This window comes from Serinus canaria, chromosome 6, assembly GCF_022539315.1.
Source record: "Serinus canaria isolate serCan28SL12 chromosome 6, serCan2020, whole genome shotgun sequence".
Lineage (NCBI taxonomy): Eukaryota > Metazoa > Chordata > Aves > Passeriformes > Fringillidae > Serinus > Serinus canaria.
This window is the reverse complement of record NC_066320.1, coordinates 6066262-6084967: the sequence shown is the minus strand read 5'-3', so window position 1 is coordinate 6084967 and position 18706 is coordinate 6066262. Positions and strand designations below refer to the sequence as shown.

Genomic DNA, 18706 nt, shown 5'->3' with positions numbered 1-18706 from the left:
ATTACATAATTGAAGCTCAGTACAATACCTTGGGGCTAATAAATGGTCTCCTGGTTCTATAGAAAATGTAATAAATCATAATAGTTCTTTCTGGGACTAGGCCAGGCACAAATGACAAAGTTGCTTTTGAAAGTGACTTGTGGCCAGAAATACTCTTGGACCAAAGTCATTCTCTTGACTGTCAGGGGGACATTTACTTCCTTTAATTTTCAGCCTCAATTTTATGTTGATCCTGCACACTGAATAAAATCAAGCCCGTCAGAGCTGCTACTGCAGCTGTTACAGCTGTAAATGTGAAAAAGGCCATTTAAGACAACTCTGTTTCACTGACTATGTTATTTGGAAAGTATGCAGATTATATTAAAAATGGCTTGATATGTCTTTATTGTGTGGCTTTTTTTTTTTTTAAGGAAGCAAAAGATTCTGCAGTATTGAGTAGTTTATTAACATTTCTGATCACAGCTCTTTTACTTAGAAAATAATTGTTCTATTGTGTGCTGTGAAGCTGCCTGTAAACAAAGGAGTACACTCGTTTGTATTCTCCATGAAGAAAAAAATCAAATTCAATTGATTTATCAAAGGGGACATTCTTTGATGGAAGGGAACCTTTTCAAACTTTATTAAAAATATTGAATAAACCATGAGCGATCAAAGTTCATAATCTGAACTTCTGCTTGAATACAGTAAACCTAAATAACTCATAAAGCAGGAGATGAGATATCTAATAAAAACAAATGCTCAGAGCAGCCTATTTCCAGACCTCTGTCTTGGTCTGGATCTTGGCTACACCACTGCAGTCCCACTGATTTTACTGGAGTCACCCTGTGTTTCCACTGGAGAGACTGGTAATAAGAATTGAGCCCTTAACCTTTTTTCTGTGCCCAATTCAGAAGTATCTATGAAAAGACTGCCTGTCTTTTCATTGAGGGTTTTTCCCTCATTCTGAAAGAAGAAATGAGATTGCAGTCAGCAAAGCTGCGCAGTGATTAAAGATAATCTAGGTATGACCTGCAGGCTGAGTGACTGTTCCCTCTGTTCTAGGAGGAAAGCAATCATATGGCCAAATGCAGGATGGCTGGTGAGAGTGAAGATGAGTGAAATGGAAGTTCCCAGAGCTGTGGAGGAAACAGAGCTCAAACAGGTAGGGATAGCATGACTCTGTCTTGCAGTCAGCACTGAAATCATGGGCCCTGTGTGAAATACTATGTGTAAAGCTCAAGTGTGTTAGAAAACAAAATGCTCATATTTAGCAGCAAGAAAAAGTTACTGGTATTTTGATGTAAATAATAAGACAATTGAGGATAATAGGATGACAATAAATGAAGGTATACAGGCAGAGAGTGAAGTAGAGGACGCAAACACACTGATCAGGACACAGTAACCTGATGTCATTTCAGTTGGGTCACAAGGAAGAGCACACTCAGCATGTCCATATTCCATGAGGTGGGAGGCTGGGCTGCACCTTGCAGGGGGATTTTCACAGCCGCACCAGACAGGGAGGTGGAGGTGGGTACTTGCTTCCAGGGGTACCCTCTGGCTGGAAAGTGGGATGGAGAGCTGGGAGAAGACACCTGATGGTGCCTAGCACAGCCTGTCAAATTGCTCTAAAGGGAACAATTTTTTTTTTTTTTTTTTTTTTGAACTAGCACCCCAGGCCCAATAGAGGTGAAAAAATCCAAACTAACAAAAAAACCAAAACAAACTCACACCCTGAGACCTTTTGCCGGGGGTCTATCAGGAAAAGCTCTGTCCCTTGTGGATTCTTTGCTCTGGAAATGAAGCAGAGAGATTTGCAGTGAAGACCCTTTGTCAGTCCCCAGCCAGGGTAAATATAAAACCTCTAAAACTCTGGTTAGTTGTTTGTGTCAAAAGAGATCATATGCTATAAAAAAGCTGCCTTCCTACATGTCATCCCATCCTGTGCAGCACTGCTGTGGAAAGGGCTTATCCTAAATACTCCATTCTGATATAGAAGCACATGAAAAAGAAAAAAAAAAACACTTTATTAAAAAAAGAAGTTCTTTCAAAGAGTGACAGATGAATGTAGTGACAGATTAATCTGTCAAAAAATTTTAAAACCTGAACATTATCCTCTAAGGAGAAAAAGCTCCTAAATACAGGTGCAAAACAAAAATGGCAGAGCAAAACCTCTTACAATACCTCGCACAGAATCATTTATTAGGTCTCTGTAAGTGATCATTAACATGAAACTTGCATTTAATCTAGTATTCAACCATTCCCTTTTATCTTCTGGCTCCATGTGTTTGTGAGAGACAGTGGTCCTTCAAGCTGCTTTTTTCTCACTGGAGTGAATGCGCAGGGACATAGGTCAGAGAAGGGAATTTGAATAGCCCTGTTTCAAGCTCATCTCTCTGATTCTAGCTTAGACCAAAAGAGGAAAATTATCACCTCTTCTTTAGAGCTGAGCAAATTCTTTCCAAACCAAATAAACCTTTGGCTGTCCTGTCAGCAGTACAGCCCTTTGGGTCAAAGCACAGGAGAGCAGTGTGTGAGCTGGAGTGGGCTCAGGGGTGCACAGAAATATTACCTTCATTTTCCTGTGTGGACCTGCTGTTTCTGGGATGTTGGCAACAGCATGTGGGTTGGCTGCAGCAATTATTTACTTGTACTGCTATTGCCAAAGCACCCAAGCAAGGGATTTCTAAGCTAGCCCCATGCCATGTATCTGCCAGCCGGTGGTGTGTGGCTGTGACTGACATGGTTGCACTGTGAACTCAGCTCAGTGTCCTGGATTTCTGATGAAAACTGTTGCATACCTGGAGTAACATCTGAAGCCATCTCCCTGACCTGCTTCTAGGAGTACCTAGTTCAGAGAGGTTGGTAAGATGTGAAATTGCCTCCCCTCTCACAAGAACGTGGCTCACTGCTTCTCTAGGCTGTGTTGACACCTCTTGACAAATGGGGGTTGATGGCACAAGTATAATATTCACTTTTGAGGTGTCCAAAACTCTGAGTGCTTTTTTCCATGTATATCCCTTTGTGGTGCATGCCTAGGTGCCCTGCCAGTCTGCACTGCTGATTTTAGTGAGTGACAAAGACATTGCAAACTGAAAGGAGGTATTTTAAATACTGTCAGGAACAACATAAAAAATGACCTCAAACAATCCCACATAAAGTCCTTTGTTATTTTCAAAGCACTTTCCCAGCTTGACACCTTTACTTTTTTATATCCAATATAAAATGAAAATATTATATTCCAGGGCAGAACATGGATCTAAAATAGAAATGTATTAAACCCCAAACTACCTTTTTTCTGCTACTGTTTTGAAACAGGACCTGAAGTTAACCCAGTGTAAAGATCCAGAAAATTATCAAGAAAATTCTACTTATCAAACTTTTGCTCCCTATGGTCTTGTAAATAAAGAACTTCCCTGAAGCAAGCCTGAGGAGCAGCGTGGCTGTGGATGGCTGTGGGCAGCAGTTCAGGACTGCTTGGGGATGAGCATGCTGGGGTGCCTCAGGTGTCCCTTGCATGGCTGAGAACAAGTCAGCCCTGCTCCTCAGGAGCAGGACAGAGAGCTGGAGTGAGGAAGTTCAGTCTCCTCTCCCAGGAGAACATCCAGGTTTGCGCAGTGAAGGCCAGCACAGCCCTGCAGGGCCTGGCAACCCCTTCTGTTTCCTGACACCTTTTTCTACAATGCAAAAGGTCAGTGGAAATGGTCTGTTGTGGTTCTGTGCCCAAAAGGTTGATGTCTGGTTGCTGCTTTCTCTGCTGCTAATTGCTGCTTTTAAATGGCTTTGAAATTACCTCACAGTAACTGAGTGCAGGTTTGGGGCCTGTATGTACACAGAAGTTGAAGTGAATCAGCTCAGAGATGTTTGGAATAGGCATAGCTGGCAGCACATAGCAAAGAGAATGGCTGGGTGAATTTGCATCTTGTTTAATACATCAAAAAAAGTTTTAAGCTGTGACTTGTAGAAGTGAAGCCAGGAACAATAAGCTTGTCTGGAGAATTCTGGTCTTAGAAACGAAAGGATACGGAGCCCCGTCCAAGGTAAATATTGACATGACTCAGGATGAACTAGTAAAACGTTTAATGAAGCTGAAAATAAGGCATCTGGGATAGATGTTTATTGTTAAAAATGAAACATTCAAGCAGAAGTAGCATAGTGATGATGGAGGTTATTCATAGGGAAGCCAAGTTGGGGAAACAACATCATCTGAAAAAACCTGACTCCGGCTATTTGTGAAACATGGAAAAATGTTAGAATTATAAGAGAGCTAAAAATGTAGGTGAATAGCAAACAGTTATTAAGGATATTCAGAGTGGATTTTGGAGACTGAATCATACCAAGGGAGAAATTATTCAGGTGTCCAGAATAACTCTATTGGCTTTGACAGATTTGGTATTTGCCTTCATGTAATTGAGAGTTTACTCCCTTATGTCATATGAGGACTGAATATTAAGAAACCTGGAGGGAAAAAAAGCACTTTCTTTCATTCCAGTATCATTCTCTTGATGATAGAGAATAGGTCACATTAACTTCACAAGGCATTTCAGGAACACATGAGGAGCTTTTCTGTTTCATGCAGCAGGAAAAGAAACAGCCCTTGTAGAATGCTGTGAAAATAATCAGAAAGGTTCCACTGAACTGGGCATGGGAATGACTTTGCTGCTATTTTGGAAGTCTTACACCTGAGTCTATGGTGTTACTGGAATGCTCTGTGGAAAAATCTATGGCTGGGTGAGGCAACACTACCTTCCCATTCTCACCAGTGGTGGAGATACTGGGGAAGAGATGCCAGGAGCTGTAATTGCCTGCTTAGGTGTGATCTATAAACCAGCTTTTTTTCTACCTCAGAAATGTAACCTTAACGCATAAGAACTGATCATGTGCAAAAGGTACCTTTGATCTCTTCCCATACTGTGCCTATAGTTGCAGTGGCACAAATGTCAGTTCAGAACTATCTGGTGATTATGCACATGCAGCTGCAGTCCCCCAGATGGCTTCCTAGTACAGTACAAGGGCACACATTCTTCCAGCCCCAAGGCACAGGATAATCCACACAGCCGACCATGTGGCAGAAGGAGTAGAGGCAGGGACAGAGGAGAGGCAGGGAAGGGTGCCTGGGGAAGACAGCAACTGGGAGAGACTGCTGTGCTAAGGCAGTGCAAGTGCCCTTGCTCCTTGGCTGCTTCTGATGGATTCAGGAAAACTGTAATTGTGTTTGGCTCTCCACCATCTCTCAAAGCCTTTATCCAGGGACAAAGTGAATGCTACAATCTCTCTTACTTCTCCAAGCAGTCTTTTGGAAAGCTGGGGTCTAAAATAATTGAAAACTTTAAGCATAACCATCAACATCTTGGACTAGATTTAGAAAATCCACAGTCAACCCATCTGCTCCCTTCATCTCCTGTTCACTGAGGAGGTTTGCTTTGGGCCAGGCTTCTTGTCAAGGCCACAATAAAATAGTAGTTGATGGTAGATTTTATTACTAACAAAAACAAATAGCAGGTTGTTTTGTTATTGTCCCAAGCTTCAAAGCTGGAGCTGATCTTTGCATCAGTGGGCTCTACCAGTACTGACATACAATTGGAATGCAAAGGGGATGTTGATAATATAAAACATATGTTGCTTATGCAGATCACTGAGCGTCACTTCAGTGCTCTCTGTAAAGCACCTTGGCCTGTTGATCCTCCAGCAGCCTCAGCCAAAATAACCCAAGAGCTGCACATTCTCTGAGCCACTGCACAGCAGAACAGCGGCATCCCAAAGGATGCACACCCTGGAAAAGGATGTTGACACAAGCAGCAGATATGTAGGATCATATGCTGGCATTGCTGTTTGAAACTCAGTGCAGAAATGTCTTCTCTGGGCAGAGCAAGAAGGATTTAGTGAATATAAAAGCACATCTAAAGCAAATAAGGGATTTTTATTGTCATTTTCCCCCACACCATTTTATTGGTTTTGTGATCATAAAAACATTAGCTGATTAACTCACTATCAGAAAGGCAAAGCTGCTAACCAGAAGCTTTGCAAAACCAGATACATGCAGTGCCTTGATAGTGGTAGGGTGAGAATTTTCTTTCCTGCTTCCTTACTTTCAAACCCTGGCCAATATAACTCTTTTCTGTCATCATAACATTTGGCACTGTTCCCATATGTACAGATTGCAACATCTGCAAGTTTTAAAAATTAATATAAAGTTCTGTAATTGTATAAGCCTTTCTCATTTTAATGGTCCTGAATGAGCAGCTCTGATGCAACTGAGATGCAGGCAGCAGATGAAGTGCTCTGCCTGTACTGAGCAAGCTGCTCGAATGGGGCAGGATGTCTGTATAGTTGGTGCTCGTGTGGGTGATGATCACAGTGCTGTGGAGGAACACAGAATGGACTTGAGTTTCTGGCACACAGAAATTCAGTCAGTTACCAGTAAGTGCAATCATGGGTGCCAAATTGCAAAGTAATCACATTTGGTAGAGCTCATTTCTGTCCCACAGTCCATGGAGATCCAGCACGAAGGTGTGAGGTTTCACTCTGTCCATTTTAAAACCACATTATACATGTAGGTGACCTTTCATGGATCTTATTGAAAGCCATAAAATGACTTAGTCATTACCTACTCAGGGTATGTTGGAAGTATGGTTCAGTATTTCCAGGTTTATTGAAATACAAGCACTCAGCAAGCAGTTTTAGGAATGCTTTACTTTTCCTGTGTGTGTATAAAACCTTAGAGAACTCTCTGATTGGGCTTATTTCAGCATAAAGGAAGCAGAAATAAAATCAGGCCCTATAATTCATGTATTCAGTAATGGAGGACCAAAGCAGGAAGAGACAGGTGCTTTTCTGAAAGGAATGAAAGATCTGAGCAGCTGATTCATGGTGAAGTAATATGCTTTTAGCTGAGAACATTTATTGTAGCTGAACCTCATGCCATCCCTCAAGCCAATATCTTAGATGAATCAGCAACTTGCGAGCTTTATCTCAGCTGTACCAATAGAGTTTATAATATTGTTCTGTCAGTGCTATTTATACATCATCACATGGCTGACTACTCCAGGCTGTGCTTTTTTTACACAGCCTTGGATGATGTCACTGTGGAGTAGGCAATTGTACCGAACAAAGGCTTTCTTCAGAGCAGCAACAATTAAAGGTGATGGCAGAGTACAACACCGGAGCCATGGAAATACAGAAACAAGCTCCCCAGTTTTAAGGTAGCTCTAGAAGGACTTTCAGTTCTTCAGTAGCTGGTCCCACTGAGAAATTACTTGAAGTGATGTCCTACAGCTGTCAGTGCTCACCTGGCCTTGGAAATGTGTAGGCAGCAGTGTGGTCTGAAGCCTGGAGCTGCCGGGCAGAGAATTCACTAACCATGTAATTGTTTGGGGAATAAAGAAAACAAGCTCCTTCAAGAAGGAAGACCTGTGGATATATTCTGCATCATTCACTAAGAGAAACAGTGTCAGCCTGGAAGCCTGCAGCCCTGCCATGAGTGTCTTCCAAAAGCCAGGGGACTGGTATCTGTTGTAGTAAGAAGCAGTGAAAGGATCTACAGATTTTTTGTAAAGGAAGAATTCAGCATCCTCAGTTGATTGTCGCCCTTTCATTTGTGATGTTCCAGTGAGCCTGAAATTCTTCACTAGATCCCTATTCCCCAGTGCATCGTGTGCGTTTCCAGCTGTTTATCATCATTCCATAAGGCCAGCAACACGTCAACATCAACAGCTGTGTTCTTCTCATCTGCTACTTGCATGGAGCTCTCAGAGTTTAACCACCACCACTGCTGACCAGCACTGCTGGGACACAGTGCTGTGTGTAACTCTTCACTTGAAGCTGCTTCTCAGGAACTCTGTCTGTATGTCCTCCAGGCAAGCTGTGACAAGCACGTCACTGGGTCACAGGTGGAGGCCAGGAACAGAGAGTGTTACCCCCCCACCCCTGCCTGTGCTTTGCAGAATGACTGCAGTAATGAAGTGGTTTATTTCAGAAGTACTTAGAAATTGGATACGATTACTGGCTACCTTAGAGACAGAGCTGCCACATGCTTATGCTGCAGGTTTTGACCTCTCTTGCTTTGCAGACCTCTCCCTCCATTTTCCAATGCAAGTTTAGACTCAGGTGTGGAAAACTGCTGTCAGCAGGGTTGGTTTTTCCCCATTAAGTTTCACAGACTCTCCAAGTACGTTCCACAAACCCTCAGGGACCTGCATTTCCAGGCAGGAGAGCACTGGCCTACTCCTAGGGACTAGTCTAGTTGCCTTTTTGCAGTTACAGTGGTCACCCCTCTCAAGGGAAAAGCCCTTTCCAGCTCTTACAATTTTTTATCCTCCCCTTAAAAATTGCTTCTTTCCAAAGCCTCCTTCCAAAGTTTGGCTTTGCACAAAACATGCCAGCATCTGATAAAGGCTCAAAACAGAAACAGAATGGCATAAATAGAAATTAAGTAAATTAGGAAGGTGTGCCAAAGCAGCAAAACTCTAATGATAGCTGTGGCTGCATGTGCTGTGCAGCTTCCAGCCCCTGGCAGAGTGCCAGGCTGCCCCTCAGTATTCCTGGGAACATATGCATCCACTGTGTCACTGGCACTGCCTGCTCCACCTTGGACTGCATCTTCTCACAGACTCTCTAGAAAGCTGGGGTTCGTGCAGAGAGTTGTTGCCAGAGCCCCAACCAAGCCAGCAGCAGCCCTCTGTGGCTGGATGATTTTTCCTCACTTGCAAAACTGTGCTTGTGCCATCTGGTCAATGCAAACAGCCTTATCCTCTCTCCAGCCACATTTTATGGAAATTGTGGTCTACCTGCGTTGTCAGCTCAGCCATGATACTATATGTTTTATTTCCCTCAGGAACCAGAGGAAACCGGGGCCAGATTCCCAGCTGGTAAAAATCAACATGACTAAGGTGAAGTAATTTTGGACCATCTGATAGTCTTTGTTAATGGCCAGGGCTGGAAAGGTAGAGCACATCTTTTGCTCCTTACTCATTATTGTTGCTGTTTTTCCATGAGACCATTGATCATAAATGAACAGGAAATACGTATGTGAGAGCTATTCTCCTAAGCAGCATAACAACTTAGGGTTCCAGGCTGAGATCCTTCCAGAAATAGCTGTGTGTGGTGCTGGCTCTGCTCAGGTAGCCCTGAGTCCCTCAGCCTGGCTTCCACCACTCTTTCCCACAGAGAACAGCTTTGTCCCCCAGAGCTATGCTGGAGATAACCTAACCCAGGCTTATGTTGGTCTTGGTTTTGAACCCTGGTTCTCTTTATTCCACAAATTAGGACATTCTTAGTTTGAAAATACTGGCAAAGTTTTAGAAAATTTTTCTAAATGATGAGAAGAAAATATGGAGCCAATTAAGAAGGGATATAATAACCTGTCACTCTTGGGTTGCTCTGCCTATGCATATGTTTTTGGCCTTGCTGAGTATTGAATTCTGGGGTGCTATGCTTTTGAGGGAGGAAACTTAGAAAGGGATGTTTATTAGATCTTGGGTGGAATCTTTTTTTTGCCTTTTGCTACCTCCTGATGCCCTTCCTCACCAGCTTGGCTTGCTGGTCTGTAGGAGGGGTGGCCCTGGGGCAAGGGAGAGATAAAATTTGCACTTCTGTGAACAGCTGTTGATCTGAAGCTCACAGGAACTGCCAAGTATGAGCACAGTCAAACTGGGTTTGTTCTTCTGTGACACAAAACAAACGGTGAAGATCTAGTGTGGTGGTTTAGAGAAAGATTACGTCTCCTGTCAGACCAGCTGACACACTCAGGAGAAAGGGGATGAGGTTTTCAGCACATGGGTCCCTGTAATCAAAAGGCGTGCACTGAATGAATGGGCCTGGAGTAAGGGAGGCAAAAATAGAACCAGCCATCTGTCAGTACACTCCAGGATGGCTAATTGGGAAGCCTCAGTGCTCAGCTGCTGAACGTCCTGCCTGGTTTTGTCACGGAATGGAGGTGGCCATAGCAATACCTTCTCGCGGGCTGGGCACAGCTCGGAGCAATGGGGCCTCTGGGTGAGCTCCCCCAGTGCACTTCTGCAGCACATGGGGTCCTGCTGTGTGTGCCAGTCGCATCTCTGTCCTGAGGACCATCATCTTCCTGTGGTCAGGCAACAGGAGAAGTTCTCAGGGTAGAAAAGGTAGGGAAGGACTTGAGGCAGGTTCCTATCTGTCTCCTCCTGCACGGGCAGGAGAGTTTTCTTCACAGCCAACAGCCCAGCTGCAATGGCTGGAACAGAGAGGAGGCAGCCCAGCTGTGGCTGTTGCATTTATCCAGAGGAGATCCTAACATTACTTTGAGATGTTACCTCTGCCAATGGTAGTCAAACATTATAAATATATATGTAGCATGAATGTATGTAATGATTGATTTCATAGTCACCACACAAGTTGGAAACATTGCTAATGTGATGCTTATAGACAGGAGTTAGTCCAAATTAAAGGCAGGAAATTCCAAGGTATTGTTCTTAGGGAAGCTGTGACAGCTGAATTATATAGGCTTGTTAAGGAACTAAAAATAACCTCATTGAGAGTAGATAAAAGCATTATGTATAAGCAAGGAAACTGAATTACAATTGCAGTGGGAGCCATAAGTCTAAATATCTTGACTGTTGTGTGCAGTTAAATGGAAACTCCACCATGCTGTTATATTAATTTGGTACTTTTTATTTAGGGACAAATCTTCAATTCTTTACCTTAAAACCCAATGGAGAATTTCAAATACAGAAAGATTCAGACATGGGGATTCAATGCCTGGTTCGTAAAGGTAGGATGAACTTCCATCTTGGTTGTTTCTGCTGTCATAATTTAGTGGTGGCTATAACTGTGGGAAGCCTCCTGTATTGCCTTCAGACTCACCAGGACAAGAATGTAGAAATTAAACAAATTTGAAATTCATTTCTTGCTGATCCCAGCCTTTTCTGGGACAAAAACCCTGGCAGGATCTTGGAGAACAGAAGCCTGATCTGGTAACATCCGTGGCACCCCTCAAGGTCACAGTACCGCTTCCCACCACAGCACATGTCTGCTTGCCAGCAGGGGCACTGCCAGGCTGTGTCCCACCTCCCACAGCTCTCCCTTGGGATGACCACTGGGATGAAGGACCCCGAGGTATGTGGCTGCCATCGGCCATGCTGCTGCTCCCTTGCAGATGCCAGGCACTTGGCTTGGCAGGAGATCTTGGAGACCCCTTTGAGCTAAGGAGAGCATCCTCAGCTGAGTTCATTGCTGCCTTTGTTTGGGGAGCACTGAAAGATATCCTGGGTTCAGTACCTGCTGTCCCTGCTTAGTGCCCATCCTGAGGGAGGATCCTGGCAAACACTGTTCCTGTGCTCTAGGCAGGCATAGGGAAAGCCTCTGCTGGCAGATCTGGGATGGGATGCTCTCCATTTAGCAACAAGCTGAAATTTTACAACATGAAAATCTGATTAAACCCCATATTTCAGCTGGCCTTTCTTCATCCAGTATTTGAAACTTGGCATCTGTGTGCTGGCTGCACTTCTGAGACCCAGTGGAGCAGCTTTTGGAGATGGGCTGGGGCTGGACTGGGGCTCTGCCCCAGATCTGCCAGAAAACAGTGGCTGGGTTTTCCACAGAGGCTATCAGAGTTTTTCTGTAATTTTATTGCAACATCTCCGCCTTGCCACTAGTTTTCCTATTCTGAGACAGTAATTGGTCTACATTTTGTTGCCACAACATTACTCACCTGGAATTTGAGACATTTTGCTTCTGCTTTGCTTTGTTTTAATCAGACTTGCTTGAAATGTCATATTGAAATGAGAAAAGCAGCAAGGCTGTAGAAATCTCAGCATAGACTGCTAGGCAGTAACTGCATACAGAGCTTGGCAGGAGGCACTGGGACTACCTGAGAGTGCCTCTAATTGCCACCTATAAATATCAAATATCAGTATGTGTAGAGAAGGCGAGTGCAGAGGACAGAAAATAGTTTTACTCTATGCTGTAGTATGATTCATGCTTTTAAGATCAAGATTAAAAGTCTCTGTTAGGTTCCAGACTATGATTTTATTTTCATTTACATCAAAGGATTTAAGAGCCTTCAAACCCCAGCATTTTTAAAAATAACTTTTAAGCATACTGTCTGGCAATGTGAGTCCCAGTTAGCATGGAAGAAGCCAGGTTCTCCACATATAAATCAAATAACTGAAAAATCTGAATTAAAGAAATACCTTGTCCTCAATTTAACTCTGACAGCTCGTATTATATTTTTGTTTCAGGAAAAAGACTTTATGAAATGTGGGCCCTTGTAGCCAGGACATAGCCCTGGCTGATTAGCCCTACAGATCAGCAGAAACCATGCACCATAAAAGCCGGTGCCTTTATGCAGAGTTCAGAGCCTTAATTTGAATTTTTGGGTTTGTTTGTATTTCAAAAGCAAAAGCTACTGAATTGAATATTGAAAACCACATTTCAGGTCAGGTATCCTCAAAACACAGCCCAGGTTTGATCAAAAGGTTCTCAAGTCTGCAAACCTTTTGACAAACCAAATGAATGTTTACACTTTCTAAGTAAACTCCAAACCATAGGCTGGCATCTCGCTATCGAGTTTTTTCAGATTTTCTCTCTCTTCTCCCCCTCCTTAGCCCCCCCTTCCCCCAGTTCCTACAAAAATCCAATCTGTCCTTTTGAACTAAACTTTCAAGATGGGAATTTTAATATTTTCATTAATAAACACATGAGCAGGCACAAAAAATAAATAAATATCTACATGCAAGCAAAATATTGAGCTGTATTTGTAAAATGCTAAATAAAAACCAGTTTTGTATTTTGGCTTTATTTAATGTCCATTCCTGTGGATCAGACTGCACAGAGTTCACTTGTCCAAACCACTAAGATAAACCTTACCACATATAGAAATAGATTTTAATTACAGAGCAATAAATACTGTATCTTTTTTTTCTGTATGCATTTTTCTATCAGCAGACAAAAGCTGACATTTATTTTACCGATAGCCCTATATTTCCCCTCCCGCTACCACCACAGCAGAATTTCCCTTGCCTAAGGAAATTGAGAGGATCAGAGCACATCTGATGTTCCATTAATTTAAAACGGCTGCCAGGACTTGCATATTGTAGCAGCTTTAAAGTGATTGAATTTGGATTATTTCAAACTCTGGAAAGTCCTGCCTTGCCTGACAGAGGTGTCTTGAGTGACAAAATAAAATACGAATATGTCATGTCTGTACGTCCTCATCCTCACATGCAGCATTGCAAAAAGCACAATAGAAGCCATGGAAAGAACAGCCCTAATTTTTTTTTTAATTTTTTTTTTTGGTAGCAGGCCCCTTTTTTAAGCTGTAGCCCAGCTAAGTGGAGACACCTGGTGTTTGCTGCAGCAAGTTCACTAAAAACATGTGAAAGGGGAGGAGGAGAGTAGGGGTATCTGGGGTGCCCTGCCTGGCACACAACCAAAAAAATTCCTCTCCCATTGCAGGGGCTCCCGCTGTGAATATAGCCCTGTCCTAACCACAGAAGGGCTGCTACAGCCCAGCTCTTGTCCTGGGGTAAGCTTCATCCTGTCGGGTGTTAAATAAAACACCAGCTTTTGGGCAATATCTATTTTGTAATGCTTAGTGAGTAGCTTATGCAGCATAATTCCATAAGCAGAAAAAGTTTATGCATGGCCAAAGGAATATTAAAGTTTCACTACAAAAGAAATATTGTGGCTGCCAAGGCCTGATTACTCATAAACCCCACAGCATTATCACCATCCATCACTGCTGAGCTTTAATGACCAAACTAAAAGGAGAAACATCAAAGTGGGGGGGTGGTGTCGTTGTCGTTTTTCAAGAGTAAGATTCTCTAAATATAGGACCAGTAGTAGAGCTCGACATATTTTTTGACCAAAAAACTTGAAAGATCATTCAAATGAATCACAAAACATATGTTATGTTTTGCTGTAAAAGCCATGAAGTTCGTGCAGTGCTCTATTATGGTGACTGCTTGGCTTTTCATGCATTCCTAAATTACCATGTAATCTAAAACCTTGTTTTCAGCTGCTCTATATTGGAAAGTCCCTTGCAATAATCAGGATGATTACAGGCTAGTGCAGAGAACAAAACTTTTTTGTATTATTGCAAATAAAAATGTCGTTTATCAGAAATTTTACCTTTCAAGGGAAAAATAAAAATAATAATAATAAACTTTCTCTTTTCCCTGGCTGGAAGTATTTTAAGCATGGGATTAATTTTGGCCGCTCTACGACTTAAAAACACATGGATACTTGGTATAAAAATATGTTTCTTTCCTGTAGGGACTTGACTGTAATTGGTGTGCCAAAACTATCTCACAGAGATTTCATTGTCTTATCTACTTACATCATCTTAATGCGATTTTATTTTACTTTGTCAAAGTCATATTAATGTAAATGTGTTCTTGATAGCAAACAGAGTTCTTTTTTATGCTAAACAGGATTCAGCTGACTCTAATAAAACAGCTTGCAATCCATTAGGCTATAACTGTAATATAGTTATTTTGTTTCCCAAATAAAGACCGTGTCAGAAAGCTGTATAAGGATTTTTGTCTTGTTTTTCCACAATAATTGCTTGGGTGGGGTTACATTCTGATCTTTAAATGAACAGTATCGCTTGGAACAAACACTTCATATATCTTTTATCTTCCTCTTGCAATACAGTTCTGAGTTTTCTTTGAAAATGCAAAGCTACTTTTCCAGATAAGTCATCAAAATGTTTCCAAAGTATTTTAACTGCCAGATTAACTATATCTTGAATACAAAGATAGATGGCTTACATTCTTTATGCAGAAATCCTGCCAATGCATAGCAACTAGCAACAAATTAATTTCTTTTTGCAACAGTGGGAAGGAAATAAAAAAAAAGAAACCCTGCTTTGCTATGCAAAGCTCAAAAAGGTAAATAGATATTTAAAAAGAATAGAAGGTTACTCGTTCTGAAAGGGTAATCTGTAAGCAAAGAACAGAGGATTAAACATACATTTGCTCTCTTTACAGAATCTGTTTTCCAGCCTTTTCATAATTTATTCAGCTAATTAAGGACTGTGGTGACCTTGTGGCAGATTCTGAAATCTAGGAATGTCTATTTTTTATTTAATTTTATTTTTATTTCTTTTAATGCTGCCTCTCCCACAGAGCTTAATACAATCTGTTTCAGGTCAAAGTCTGTTTATGTCAGCGATGTTCATACTACACAACTAAAATGTTTTAATGCATTTATCAACTGAAAATATTGCAAACATTTCATTTCCTTTGATACAGACACAAAAAACCCTCTGCCTTCATTGCAAATTCTTGTTCATATGAATCACTCTGAGTAATATTTGCTTTAACTTTCGTGTGGTTCTACAAACAGCCTTTATATGGCTGGACTTCAAAGCTGGTAGAAATAAAGGTTAGAAATGTGATAGGAGTAATCTATTATTAGGCATGAAACATTAAACCACTTTTAGTTATAAGCCTTAAAACCTGAATAATATAGATTTTTAACTTGCTGCATATTTATTGTGTTTTCAGTTAGTTAAGTCATTTAGCATGGAGGGACTGTTTGGAAGAGAAATATTTTCCATAGGAACACAGACCACAATTGGGTTTAATTTTTCCTAATATTTAATTTAGAAAAACTGCAATATAGTAACAGACATCTCATATGTCAAAGCTGAAATACTCTGCTTGGTGTTCCTTTCCAAGTGTAAAATTAATCTCTTACCAGCACGCTGACCCGAAAGGCAGGTTTTAGTGAAACAGCCATGGGGTGATGGGAGGGGTGTGGGAAGGGAAGATAAAATCTCCTTCAAATAGCAGGGAAAGGGAAAAAATTAACACAGAGGAATGTCACGGAGTTTGCTATTGACATTCAATGACATGAGCTCATCCAAACGTGTGTATGTGAGGGGTTTCTTTGACCAACGTGCCCCACACCATTCACAGTTCATACCTGTCACCCCACAGGGGTTTGTGAGGTATCAGATCTGCAGGGGGACGATGCTGAGGAAGGATGTGCCCATTAGCCCTTGCCTTCACCTCTTCACTCCCCTTAAGGAATTCACATGGTCCAAGAGGAGCTGGACAGGGAGATTGCCATGGCTTTGGAGGACTTCAGCCTCTGCAGCCAGTGGAGGCTGAACAGTGTGGTTCTTGTTCTTGGTTAGGTTTGTGTACTAACACAGGAGCATAAAAATAAGCTGAAAACATGTAACAGTTCAAGCCAAACAGGTCAGCCAGAAATAAACTACTATTTAAAATCCAGAATTTCAAATCTTCATGAGCCTCGGAAAGAAGAGGGAGGCAGCCTGGGCCCAATCCTGTTCCCAGTCCTAGCAGTGGGAATTTTAACACTGACAATAGAAGACATATTGCCCTTTTCTAAAAATCTAATTTTGTTTCCTTAGGTCCAGCTCTGCCAGCTTGCCATGGCTGCTGGCTGCCCTGCACAAGGTGGGATGAGGGGACTCACTTGCCATTTCCTGGTGGATTCAGCGACAGCACAGGGACATCGGCCACCTCTGTTCATATCACCAGGGATACCTTGGCAATGTGGAGAAGGAACCCACTGCATCATGTGGAGTGGGTAATATCCAGATTTACGGCATGTGTGTGGGGCAGGGGTCATCTCTGAGCTGCCCTGCTCTCCCCTCCGTGTCACAGGGGTTTGAGGGATTCAGTGGCTTCCCTCGCAGCTGCCTGCAGAGCAGGCACAGTGGCAGAGACCAGGTCCAACCTGGGCCAGCTTTGAATGAGGGAGGGGTCTTGGGACCTTTAGACCAGCAGAGCAAAGTTGTGAAATGTGTGAAACAGGAGGACCAAGCAACACCCCTGCAACGAAGAGTGGGGAATGGCTCACTCAACATTAGGGAGTGGAAAACTCTCACTATTTATATTTTGGTCAGTGGAAGAAAGGGTCACACCCATCCATCTCATTAGTATAAAAAAGCATTGACAACACCATAGTCCCGCCTTTCCTTCTCCCATTCTTCTCCAGAGCACCTGGTGCTGTGCCAGAGGGTTTAATAGGTTACCCTGCAAAGCCTGGGACCATGGTGTCGCGCAAGGTTGCACATTCCCAGGAAGTGCATGTGCACAAAGCTGTAACAGACGCAGACTGAGGAGCGATGGCCCTGGCTGGCAGTGCTGAGAGGTGCTAATATTGCTGGGGAAAGTGAAAACATAATTGAAACCGTTTATTTTGGGGAGCATGCAGGACACAATGAGGCAATAGCTTCTGAGCAACAGATACCTGTAATTTACCTATCCTGGTCTAACAGACTTTTAATTTGCTCTACAAATTTGGCTAGTTGCAGAATGTGTAAACACCCAGAACCGTACATGGCAAACCATTAAACATTAACTTATTGTCGACTTAAAAAAAACCCACTCATGATATTAAAAACATAAGGGGAAAGAGATGCCAAGCTAGTGAATGAAGCCAGCTGACTGCTGAGAAGAGGCTACGGGGTTTGCTCCTTAGCTTTGCTGTTTTCAGTAATCTGACTCACTGAGATATTTTTAGACACAGTAACAAGTTCCATTGTTAAGTAATCTTTCATTTGAATTTTTCTCAAATTATGCTGTCCTCTTGGCCTGCAAATCCCTTTCTTCAAGCAAGGCAGTGCTGCTCCCCACACCCCAAGGAGGAAGGGCCGTTATGGAGGACTCTGATGATTTGGACCACATGGTGGAACAAGATAGATCTCAGCGTCAGGTTGGCAGGATATTTCCCTTTCTTCAAAGGTCTCAAAACCCAGCAAGATTTTCTTTGATATCTCTCCAAAGGGATTTATCAGCATTGGGGCATACATTTGTTTAGATTGTTCCTGTAGGGTGGGACTTTCAAAGGAGCAAAAGGATGCCAAGTGCCAAATTCTCACCAAGCTCTCCATAAAGATTTCCTTAGCTTCCTTTAAAAATGCTAACTGTGCTCCCCATTGCTCTGTGTATCCCTGCTGGAAAAGTGCCCAACGGTACCCTCACTACTTGGGCACAAGGGATACAGGAAAGATTGAGACATTTTAAAAAACAGGAGGAAGAACTGGCCCAAGAGAGAGGAAATGCATGAAAATGTGCAGGTTGGGGAGGAAACAAGGAGAGAAATGGAAACCAAATTCCCTAGACCCATCATTGTTTGTTTTTTTTTTTTTTTTTTTTTTGTTCTTCCTCTCTGCTTATTATTTCTCTCAGGTTTTCCCTAACATGTTTTAGTTAAAACTAGAGATGAGCATCTATTGAGATCACGGGCAGAACTCAGGCCCTGTGACCAACTCGTGCTCGTGCTCTGGGCTTGAAACACACACAGGTGAGCTGATGGCACCAGGCATTAGTCTGGTCCCCCTCAGGGCTCCACAGGAAAAGCAGAGGCTATGCCCTAGGACAGGGCCACAGGGAAGTTAGAGGTTTGGCTATATAAGTTGTCTTATATACTTTTCGTGAAGCAGGGGCTAAGTCCTCCCTGATGGTAATGCACTGCCTCAGAAGTAAGCAGGAGAACTACAGGGAGCTGCATAGAGACATTCAGGCCAGCAGCTCCCACATAACAAATGCACTGATGTCCAGGAGAGGACTTCCAGAGCAATTTGTTCTCCTGCCCTGGGGAAAGGGCCTGATGAGGGCTGTTTGGAGAGGATGTCAGAGAAGGAATTTTTATTTTATGAGTAAGGAGATACAGAGGCTCTTTCTGATCTGTTATAGGTGCGTTAATGATTTGTGAGCTGAAGCAGAGCTTGTGGTCCTCTGGTTATTTTGCAGGCTGAGAAGAGCCTTCCAAGTTC

General features: G+C 42.6%; 1 long non-coding RNA gene across 1 annotated transcript; it reads left to right on the top strand.

The window, feature by feature from the left end:
* Window positions 1-1043: 1043 nt before the first annotated feature.
* Window positions 1044-16456, top strand: LOC115485547 (uncharacterized). Its single transcript, XR_003946318.2, has 5 exons — window positions 1044-1141; window positions 3295-3667; window positions 8810-8864; window positions 10628-10720; window positions 16334-16456. It is a non-coding gene; the product is annotated as an uncharacterized LOC115485547 (long non-coding RNA).
* The last annotated feature ends 2250 nt before the right edge of the window (window positions 16457-18706 follow it).